General features: G+C 43.6%; 1 non-coding gene across 1 annotated transcript; it reads left to right on the top strand.

Annotated features, from left to right (window-relative positions):
• The first annotated feature begins 7,968 nt into the window (after window positions 1-7,968).
• On the top strand, window positions 7,969-8,075 carry LOC139313523 (U6 spliceosomal RNA). The gene has a single exon (XR_011600126.1). It is a non-coding gene; the product is annotated as a U6 spliceosomal RNA (small nuclear RNA).
• Window positions 8,076-10,137: the final 2,062 nt, after the last annotated feature.

Genomic DNA, 10,137 nt, shown 5'->3' with positions numbered 1-10,137 from the left:
TGTCAGCACAGTGAAAGCTGAGCCAAGAAAAACAGCAGAGAAAAATTATTCCCATTTCTTCTTTCTCCATTTTATATTGTGGCTATTGCTCATAGATTGCTTCAATACACTCTGCATGGGGCTGCCCTTGAAAACCACCTGGAAACTTGAACTGGTCCAGAGTGCACAATAACAGGGACCCCTAAGTTTCCCTATATAACATCTCTATTGCATGAAGATAAGCAACAAAGGGGACTGGAGGCTAAAACATATAAAGAACGGTTGCAGGAACTGGGTATGTCTAGTTTAATGAAAAGAAGGACCAGGGGAGACATGAGAGCAGTCTTCCAATATCTCAGGGGTTGCCACAAAAAAGAGGGAGTCAAGCTATTCTCCAAAGCACCTGAGGGCAGGACAAGAAGCAATGGGTGGAAACCAGTCAAGAAAAGAATCAATTTAGAATTAAGGAGAAATTTCCTGACAGTAGAACAATTAATCAGTGGAACAACTTGCCTCCAGAAGTTGTCAATGCTCCAACACTGGAAGTTTTTAAAAATTTTTGGATAACCATTTGTCTGAAATTGTACAGGGTTTCCTGCCTAAGCAGGGGGTTGGACCAGAAGACCTCAGAGGTTGGCTGCTGCTGGTTCGCACCAGTTCAGGCGAACTGGTAGTTAAGATTCCATGCAGTTCAGCAAACCAGCAAATCCCAGCACTTACTGGCCTTGCACCTGCTAATTTTTGGCCTGTTTTCTAGGCTGCTTTTTGGCCTGTTTTCCAGGCCATTTTCCAACCATTTGGGGGGCTGTTTCTCAGGCCAAAAATGGCCTGAAAAATGCCCCCAAAATGGTGAAAAACGGCTTCCAAAATGGCCTGAAAATGGTCCCAAAATGGTGAAAAATGGCCTCCAAAATGGGCTAAAATGGCCCCAAAATGGGCTGAAAATGGCCCCAAAATGGGCTGAAAACAGTCTGAAAAACGGCCTGAAAATGGCCCAAAAATGGTGAAAAACGGCTCCCAAAATGACCTGAAAATGGCCCCAAAATGGGCTGAAAACAGCCTGAAAAATGGCCTGAAAAAGGCCCAAAGACAGCCTGAAAATGGCCCAAAAATGACCTGAAAATGGCTCAAAAAACAGCCTGAAAATGGCCCAAAAATGACCTGAAAATGGCTCAAAAAACAGCCTGAAAATGGCCCAAAAACAGGTTTAAAAAATGGGTGGGGGAAGGGCCAGCCAGTGGTAGGATTAGCCCCAATTGGCTCAATCCTACCTCTGCTTTTGAGGGTGTCCGGGAGGCGGGGCTGGGTGTGATGAGTGATGTCACCCACCCAGTCACATGACCAATCAGCCACACCTACCCAGCCAGAGAACCGGTTGTTAAGTTATTCAAGTCCCACCACTTGAAGACCTCCAAGGTCCCTTCCAACTCTTATTCTATTCTATCCTTGTCTGTCTGACCTGCAGTAGCTTCTTGTTTCTTTCCAGGTGCGATTCTAGGTGCTGGTCATCACCTTTAAAGCCCTACATGGCACAGGGCCGGGTATCTGAAGGATTGTTTCCCTAAGGACAACAACTTCAATCTGCTTCAGGCCTGGATGCAAAAATAGTCCTCTTTGGCTCCTCCTGAGTGTCACAACATCCCCTGCTTTACATTGTAGGAAGTTAGCACCCACCCCTTTCCTAGAAGAATGAAATATTTTAGGAAATATTAAAAAGGCAGAATATTATGTTTCCCTGGATGAGAAATAGAGAAGCATGTTTTAAAGACGAAGCAGCTCCCACCTTCCTGCCCACCCCCCACCTCACCATCCTTTGTCAATGGGCCAGAGGCAGAAACTCAATTCCCTCCCATCTTTGTCAATGGACCATCATCTGCAACACAATAGGACCCATCTAGCAACAGAAACTCCCCACATGGCACCTGGGAAGATTACATCAGCCAGCAAGGCTAGCTAAGACACCTGCCCCCTGGGAGTCTGACAACCAATCAGGATACTCTTTCTGGGCCCCAGGAAGTTCAAAGCCAGGGAGAGCATAAAACCCGGGGACTTGCTGCATCTCGCCTTTTTCTCTTTAGGAACTCAAACCATGTGATCCTGTCCACCATTAAACCATCTTTCCAAGCAGTCTCCATGTTTCCAGTGTCTTTTTCCCCACTTGGAGCTGAACCCAGAAGGATATTTCTTCCTACGACATCTAGGGAGATTCTCAATCATTCAAGTCATGATTGTCCCAAAGGTGCTTTTTTCAAGAGGCAACTGGAGTTCCTTTGAGTTTCCTTCAAGATGTTTCGCTTCAAGCATCCAAGAAACTCCAGTTGCCTCTTGAAAAAAGCACCTCTGGGATAACCATGAGCTGGATGACTGAGAATCTCCAAAGGTATTTAGCTGTGCACTCAGAGCTGAAGAGGCTTCTTGGATGAGAAGCGAAACACCTTCAAAGAAAAACAAGAAAGTCCAGTTGCCTCTAGAAAAAGCACCTTTGGGACAACCAGGGTTTGGATGACCAGTCCCATGACCAGTCCCATTTCAGGGATAAGAGTAAACTATCCCCTGCTCCCCCCACTCCTCCTCCTCCTCCTCCTCCTCCTCCTCCTCCGCTTTATGAAACAGTTCAGCTTTCTTTCTCTACCTGACTCCCTCAAATATGCTCCTTGCTCCCAAACCTATTGAAAATTTTGTCAACAATCCTCTCCCCGAAAGCTCGATACACCGTCTGCATAAAAACCTTAGTTTCACGAGAAAATGACTATTAATGAGACCGTGTTCCTTCCCAGCATCAAACTCAAAGAGACACAGGTCATAAATCTCTTTGATCTTTCTTTTTTGTTGTTGTTGTTGTTGTTGTTGACTGGAGAAGTGCACGGTTTCATTTTTTTTTCCTCCCAGACTCTTATTTGTAATATAAAAAAATGTTCTGATTGTGACAATTCCATTTGGTAATGAGTAATTTATGGCAAGAGCTGTTTGCAGTCTCTCCCCCCTAAAAAAATACCCCTCCAACCTTCTTTCTTCTTTCTGTTGTTTCTTGTTTCCCATTTTTCTCTTGACACATCAACAAATCCATCCTGACATGCGGACACCTGTTCTTGTTCTCTCACTCATTCACACTTTTTTTCCTCCTCCTTTATTATTTTGGGGAAAAAAAATATGGCAGTTCAGTGTAGGAAGAACCTCATGCTGATTCCTTTGTGTTAAAGACTTTCAGTTACCTTGGAGTGAGGTAACCAAATTTACCTCAGCTCATTTCTGGATTTATGTCCGTGCCAATAAAGGAGAATATTTATAGCTCAGGGTTGAAATGAGGGGGTCCTTGGTGCTCTCTTGTTTCCTGGCAGATGTTTCATGACCCAACTAGGTAACGTCATCAGGTCTAGTTAGGAATGGGGTTTCCTCTCTGATTAGACACAAAAGATTTGCCACGTCATTCTACTAACAGAAGAGAATATCTGTAGCTCAAGGAAGAACTGTGGTTCTTGGTGCTCTCTGAGCTTAGTTGTTTTCTTGCAGACGTTTTAGGACCCAACTAAGGAACATCTCCTGTGCTAGAAGGAAAGGATGTTTGTGGAGAGGAGGAGGAGGAGGAGGAGGAGGAGGAGGAGGAGGAGGAGGAGGAGGAGGAGGAGGAGGAGGAGAACTATGGAGTCCTTGGTGCTCTCTGAAGGTGGTTGTTTTCTTGCAGATGTTTCATTACCCAATTAGGTAACATCACCAGTGCTAGAAGGGAAGGAGGTTTGCGGAGAGAGGAGGAGGAGGAAGGAGGAGACAGAGGAGGAGGACAAGGAAGAAGAGGAGGAGGAGGAGGAGGAGGAGGAGGAGGAGGAGGAGGAGGAGGAGGAGGAGGAGGAGGACGACTGTGAAGTCCTTGGTGCTCTCTCAGTTTGGTGGTTTTCTTGCAGATATTTCATTACCCATCAGTGCTAGAAAGGAATGGGGTTTGTGGAGAGGAGGAGGTAGAGGAGGAGAAGGAGAAGGAGGAAGAGGAAGAGAAGGAGGAAGGAAGAGAAGGAGGACAAGGAAGAAGAGGAGGAGGACTGTGGGGTCCTTGGTGCTCTCTGAGTTTGGTGGTTTTCTTGCAGATATTTCATTACCCATCAGTGCTAGAAGGGAGTGGGGTTTGTGGAGAGGAGGAGGTTGAGGAGGAGAAGGAGAAGGAGGAAGAGAAGGAGGAAGGAAGAGAAGGAGGAAGGAGGAGGAGGACAAGAAAGAAGAAGAAGAGGAGAAGGAGGAGGAGGAGTGAGGTCCTTGGTGCTCTCTGACTTTGGTTGTTTTCTTGCAGATATTTCATTACCCATCAGTGCTAGAAGGGAGTGGGCTTTGTGGAGAGGAGGAGGAGGAGGAAGAAGGAGGACAAGGAGGAGGAGGACAAGGAAGAAGAAGAGGAGGAGGAGGACTGTGAGGTCCTTGGTATTCTCTGACTTTGGTTGTTTTCAGGCAGATGTTTCATTACCCAACTAGGTAACATCAGTGCTAGAAGGGAGTGGGGTTTGTGAAGAGAGAGGAGGAGAAAAAGGAGGAGGAGGAAGAAGAAGAAAAGGAGGAGGAGGAAGAGGAAGCACAGGAGGAAAAGGAAGAAGAGGAAGAGGAGAACTGTGCGCTCCTTGGTGCTCTCTGAGCTTGGTGATATTTTATTTATTTTTTTTGCAGATGTTTCATGATCTAACTAGATAGTATCATCAGCCATTTTCCAAACTAGTAACGTTTTAGTTATTCATCTGGGATGCACGAACCATTCAGTTGGATGAAAAGGAAACAGGGGTTCATGTGTACTTTTCTGGCACCTTTTCCCCCCTTGGAAAAGATACTGAGGTTCTTCCGCCACCCTCCAAGCAAAAAAGAAAGAAAGAAAAGGAATAACTCTTTTGAACTGCCCTCCCCCCTTTTTTAAAAAAAGAAATGGATATTTGGTGATTCCCAGTGGAGTTCCTCTCTCTTCCCCCCACCCCAACCCCACTTCTCCTGGCCTTGCATAGCCTCTGCAAATAATGCCAGACGTAACCCTCAGATTTCCTCTGTCAGAAGCCAAAGCGAGGTTTCCGATCCTTAATGACATCTAGGGTCTGCAACTTTATAAAAACCCCTCCAGGAAAATGGGGCAGCTACCCTTCCTTCTGCACCTGCCTTCCCACAAATAAATTACAGAGAAGAAAAATAAAAAAAAGAGAGAGCGAGGGAAAAAAAAAGGCAAATCATTTCGCTCCCCAAAAAACAAACAAACAAAGAGACTTTTCAGGAATTGAGAGTCCCAGCTAAAAGTCTATCTGATACAATGCCAGGTTCTGGAAATATCTCACCCAAAATTGCGTAGAAAGACACCGGGCCAGATTGCGCCATGCAAAATAAATGGAAAAAAAAAAAAAAAAAGAACGACGACGACGAGAGAAGAAAGAGCAAAGAATATTTTTCCTCCTTTCCCTTCTTAGAATCCTTCCAAGATTTCATCTTCCTCCCAAAGATGAATCAACAGTGCCCTCTTTCGCTTCTCTGTTTCTGAGGAAGGTTTTGTGGGTTTTTTTTTTTTTGGCCGAAATGAACCCATCAGAAATCTTTGTGTCTCACCAGAGAGACGGGTTTTTTAATTGTGTGACTTTATCTCTCTCTCCCTCCCTCTCTCTCTTTCACATCTATCTCTATATCTTTATATATTTATCTCTCTCTCTCTCTCTCTCTCTCTCTCTCTCTCTCTCTCTCTCTCTCGTCTGTCTGTCTGTCTGTCTGTCTGTCTGTCTATCCATCCATCCATCCTGTCTGTCTGTCTGTCTGTCTGCCTACCCATCCATCATCTATCTATCTATCTATCTATCTATCTATCTATCTATCTATCTATCTATCTCTTTATATATATATATCTTATCTGTCTGTCTGTCTCTGTCTCTGTCTGTGTCTATCTGTCTATCTGTCTGTCTGTCTATCTATCTATCTATCTATCTATCTATCTATCTATCATCTATCTATTTATCTTCATCTATCATCTATATCTCTATATCTGTCTCTCTCATCTATGTCTCTGTCTGTCTGTCTATCTATCATCTCTATCATCTATCTTTATATCTTTCTCTCTCTCTCTCTCTCCCTCCCTCTGTCCCTCCCTCCCTCTCTCTCTCTCCCTCCCTTAATTTACAATTTGGAAAGAAATTGGAAAGAAGAAGGACTCCTTTAAATGCAAGGACTGGTGAAAAGAAAAATAGGATCTGCCCCATCTGGATTATGATTTAGGGAATCCATGCACCAGAAGACACACAAAGAACTGTACAGCACATACGCCTCTGAACAAGTTGAGACTGAGAATGCAACTCTGTGTTTACAAAAAAGGCAAAAATAGACTACACCTTCTGGAAGAATGCTCAGAGAATTGTGAAAATGAAAGGGTCTTCTTCCGAACACTCCCCACTTCCTGCTTGCACTGACGATGTTACCTAATTGGGTAATGAAAAGTCTGCCAGAAAACAACCAAGCTCAGAGAGCACCAAGGAACTCCCTGTTCAACTCTGAATTACCAGTAACAGAATAACAGAGTCGGAAGGGACCTTGGAGGTCCTCTATCCCAACCCCCTACTCAAAAAGGAGACCATGTATCATTTCAAATAAAAACTGTGGTTGTAAGTTGAAAAATACCTATAGAGATGGTTATAAGAGTGTGCATTTAACAGAATAACAGAGTAAGAAGGGACCTTGGAGGTCTTCTAGTCCAACCCCCTGCTTAGGCAGGAAACCCTATACCATTTCAGACTTAATGGTTGTCCAATCTCTTCTTAAAAACTTCCAGTGTTGGAGCATTCACAACTTCTGGAGGCAAGTCATTCCACTGATTAATTGTTCTCACTGTCAAGAAATTTCTCCTTAGTTCTAGGTTGCTTCTCTCCTTGATTAGTTTCCACCCATTGCTTCTTGTCCTGCCTTCAAGTGCTTTGGAGAATAGTTTGACTCCCTCTTCTTTGTGGCAGCCCCTGAGATATTGGAAGACTGCTATTATCTCACCCACTAGTCCTTCTTTTCATTAGACTAGATATACCCAATTCCTTCAAATATATGTTTTAACCTCCAGTCCCCTAATCACTTTGGTTGCTCGTCTTCATGCAATAGATGGACCCTTTTTCCAATCAGCCTCCAGCCTCCATTTTGTCTCCAGTGCCTTTTTCCCGGCTTGGAACTGAACCAGATGGATTTTCCTTCCAGCAGGCTGTGATAGTCATAAGTGGAAGGACTGGTGTATAGATCTTTTTTTTTTTTTCAATGCCTTTGTAACTTTGGATATTGGTTGTAAGACAAGGACTATTTGCATGCAATTTGGCAGTCTATTTTCAAAGCCCTTGGTGGACGTATTGTTTGCAGAAAATGAAGGAAACATCTAAGGAAAAGAAAGCACCCGACCACACACGCAAAGGTAATTTCTGAAGAAACAAGAGATCTGAGCTCGAAAGCACAAAAAAAAAAAAAACATTGCTTTGGAAATCCTCCTTTATTGCTCCATCCCTGTTTCAAAAAAAAAGGTTAAAAAAAGGAAGAACGAGGCGAGGCAGAGGTGACCTAACATCGTGCAACCACAGCAACGAAAATCAATTTCATAGAAAGTAAAGTGGTGTTGCTTACTGATGCTCACGTGGGCTCGGAGGGAAACAAAACAAAACAAAACAAAACAATGACACATTGGCACAGCTAAACAACAAATATTCATAGCCAGGTTTTGAAACAGGGGTGAAATCCAGCAGGTTCTGGAGAACCTGTAGTGGAAATTTTGAGTAGTTCGGAGAACCGGCAAATACCACCTCCGGCTGGCCCCAGAGTGGGGTGGGAATGGGGATTTTGCAGTATCCTTCCCCTGGAGTGGGGAGGGGGGAATGGGGATTTTGCAGTATCCTTCCCCTGGAGTGGGGAGGGGAGGGAATGGGGATTTTGCAATATCCTTCCCCTGCCACACCCACCAAGCCATGACCACCACGCCCACCAAGCCACGCCCACAGAACCGGTAGTAAAAAAATTTGAATTTCTGTGCTCGCTTCGGCAGCACATATACTAAAATTGGAACGATACAGAGAAGATTAGCACGGCCCCTGCGCAAGGATGAAACGCAAATTCGTGAAGCGTTCCATATTTTTACCTATTTTCATGTTTGGTGGACTTGTAAAAAAGTTAAAGCATTTTGGATAAAAATATGGTGGATTCTTCAAAATATTTTTTTAAAAAAGGATAAAGTTTACTCCACAGTTGTCTTTGTTAGGTATCATTACAGATTGTACGGCTGTAGAGACTAATTTGATTCTGAACTTAACAACTGCAGCAAGACTCTTGGTGGAGCAGTACTGGAAGAAGGAAGATTTACCTACTATTCAAGAATGGACATTAAAAGTAGTAAATTTAGCAGAAATGGCGAAAATTTCAACATATCTAAAGGACCATTCAAATGAGAAATATATGTTAGAATGGAGAAGATGGATTGATTATATTCAAGGCAAATATCGGACTAAAAAATTTCAAATAGCTTACGAATGATCAAAGAGATTTTATAAAGTATTTAAATTTAGTTTAGCAAAAGGGGAGTTAAAAGTTCAAGAGGGGGATAGGAGGCTATAGATAATTAGCTTATGTTAGCTTATGATTGTCAAATGTTATACCCTGTATTTTGCTCTGGGAAGTGGAGGGGGGAGGGAGGGGAAGGGGAAGGGGAGGGTTGGAAGGGGAGGAGGGAGGGGGAAGGGGAAATGTCTGTAAAACTTTTTAAAACTTTTTAATTAAAAAAATTGGATTTCACCACTGTCTTGAAGGCTTATATGTCCCATGTCTTGAGGGAGATAACAATGGGCACCCTAAGAATGTGGAGAACACCACGATCACTCTCGACAGACCCTTTGATCAATATTTCTATCCCCTTCATCCTTCTTCTTTGTCCTCACCAAATAGTTGTCCAATCTCTTCTTAAAATCCTCCAGTGTTGGAGCACCCACAGCTTGTGAAGGCACTGATTAATTGTTCTAACTGTCAGGAAGTTGCTTCTTAATTCCATCCATTGCTTCTTTCCTTTACTAGTTTCCAACTGTTGCTTCTTGTCTTGCCTTCAAGTGCTTTGGAGAATAGATTGACTCCCTCTTCACTGTGGCAACCCCTTACATCACAGGTGCCCAACCTGTGTTCCGTGGCCCACTAGTAGTTTTGCAACTGGACCATGGAAACCAGAAAGTGCACACACACATGCATATACTCACTTGCACAAGTAGCACACTCCATTTTCATGAACGGCCAGCGCTCATGCGCACCACTCGTGCAACTGGAGCTGCACCTGTGTGCATTCTTGCCCTGCCACTTGCACGAACCTTCCCCTCCTCCCCTTGCCAGTCCGCAAAGCCGGAACCATATGCCTTAGATAATGGAACACTGATATCATGTCACCCTTAGTCCTCGTCTTATAACCTTTGGCTCCTTTCCTTCTTATCTTTAACTCCATTTTGAGTTCTTTTTTTTTTTTTAATTTGATTTATATGCCGCCCTTCTCCGGAGACTCAGGGCGGCTTACAGTGCGTTAAGCAATAGCCTTCATTCTTTTGTATATTTTATACAAAGTCATCTTATTGCCCCCACAAACTGGGTCCTCAATTTACTTACCTTAGAAAGGATGGAAGGCTGAGTCAACCTTGAGCCTGGGGAGATTCGATCTTACTTTAATTGCAGACAGCTGGTGTTAAATTACAGTGCTTCTGTCTGTTGAGCTATCCAGGCTCCTGTACAGAGGGAAGTTCTTCCTTCCCTCTGTACAGAATAGAATAACAGAGTTGAAAGGGATCTTGGAGATCTTCTAATCCAACCCCAAGAAGGAAACCTTACACCATTTCAGACAAATGGTTATCCAACATCTTCTTAAAAACTTCCAGTGTTGGAGCATTCACAACTTCTGGAGGCCAGTTATTCCACCGATTAATTGTTCTGTCAGGAAATTTCTTCTCAGTTCTAGGTTACTTCTCTCCTTGAAATAGTTTTCATCCATTGCTTCTTGTGCTGCCTTCAGGTGCTTTGGAGAATAGCTTGACTCCCTTTTCTTTGGGGCAGCCCTTGAGATATTGGAACACTATTATCATGTCACCCCTAATCAGTGGTGGGATTCAAGCAATTTAACAACTGGTTCTCTGCCCTAATGATTTCTTCCAACAACCAGTTTGCCAAACTGCT

Source organism: Pituophis catenifer, unplaced genomic scaffold, assembly GCF_029215685.1.
Source record: "Pituophis catenifer annectens isolate HBS135680 unplaced genomic scaffold, rPitCat1.0.hap2 SCAF_2, whole genome shotgun sequence".
NCBI lineage: Eukaryota > Metazoa > Chordata > Lepidosauria > Squamata > Colubridae > Pituophis > Pituophis catenifer.
The sequence above is the reverse complement of the archived record's forward strand: the minus strand, read 5'-3'. Positions and strand labels throughout refer to the sequence as shown.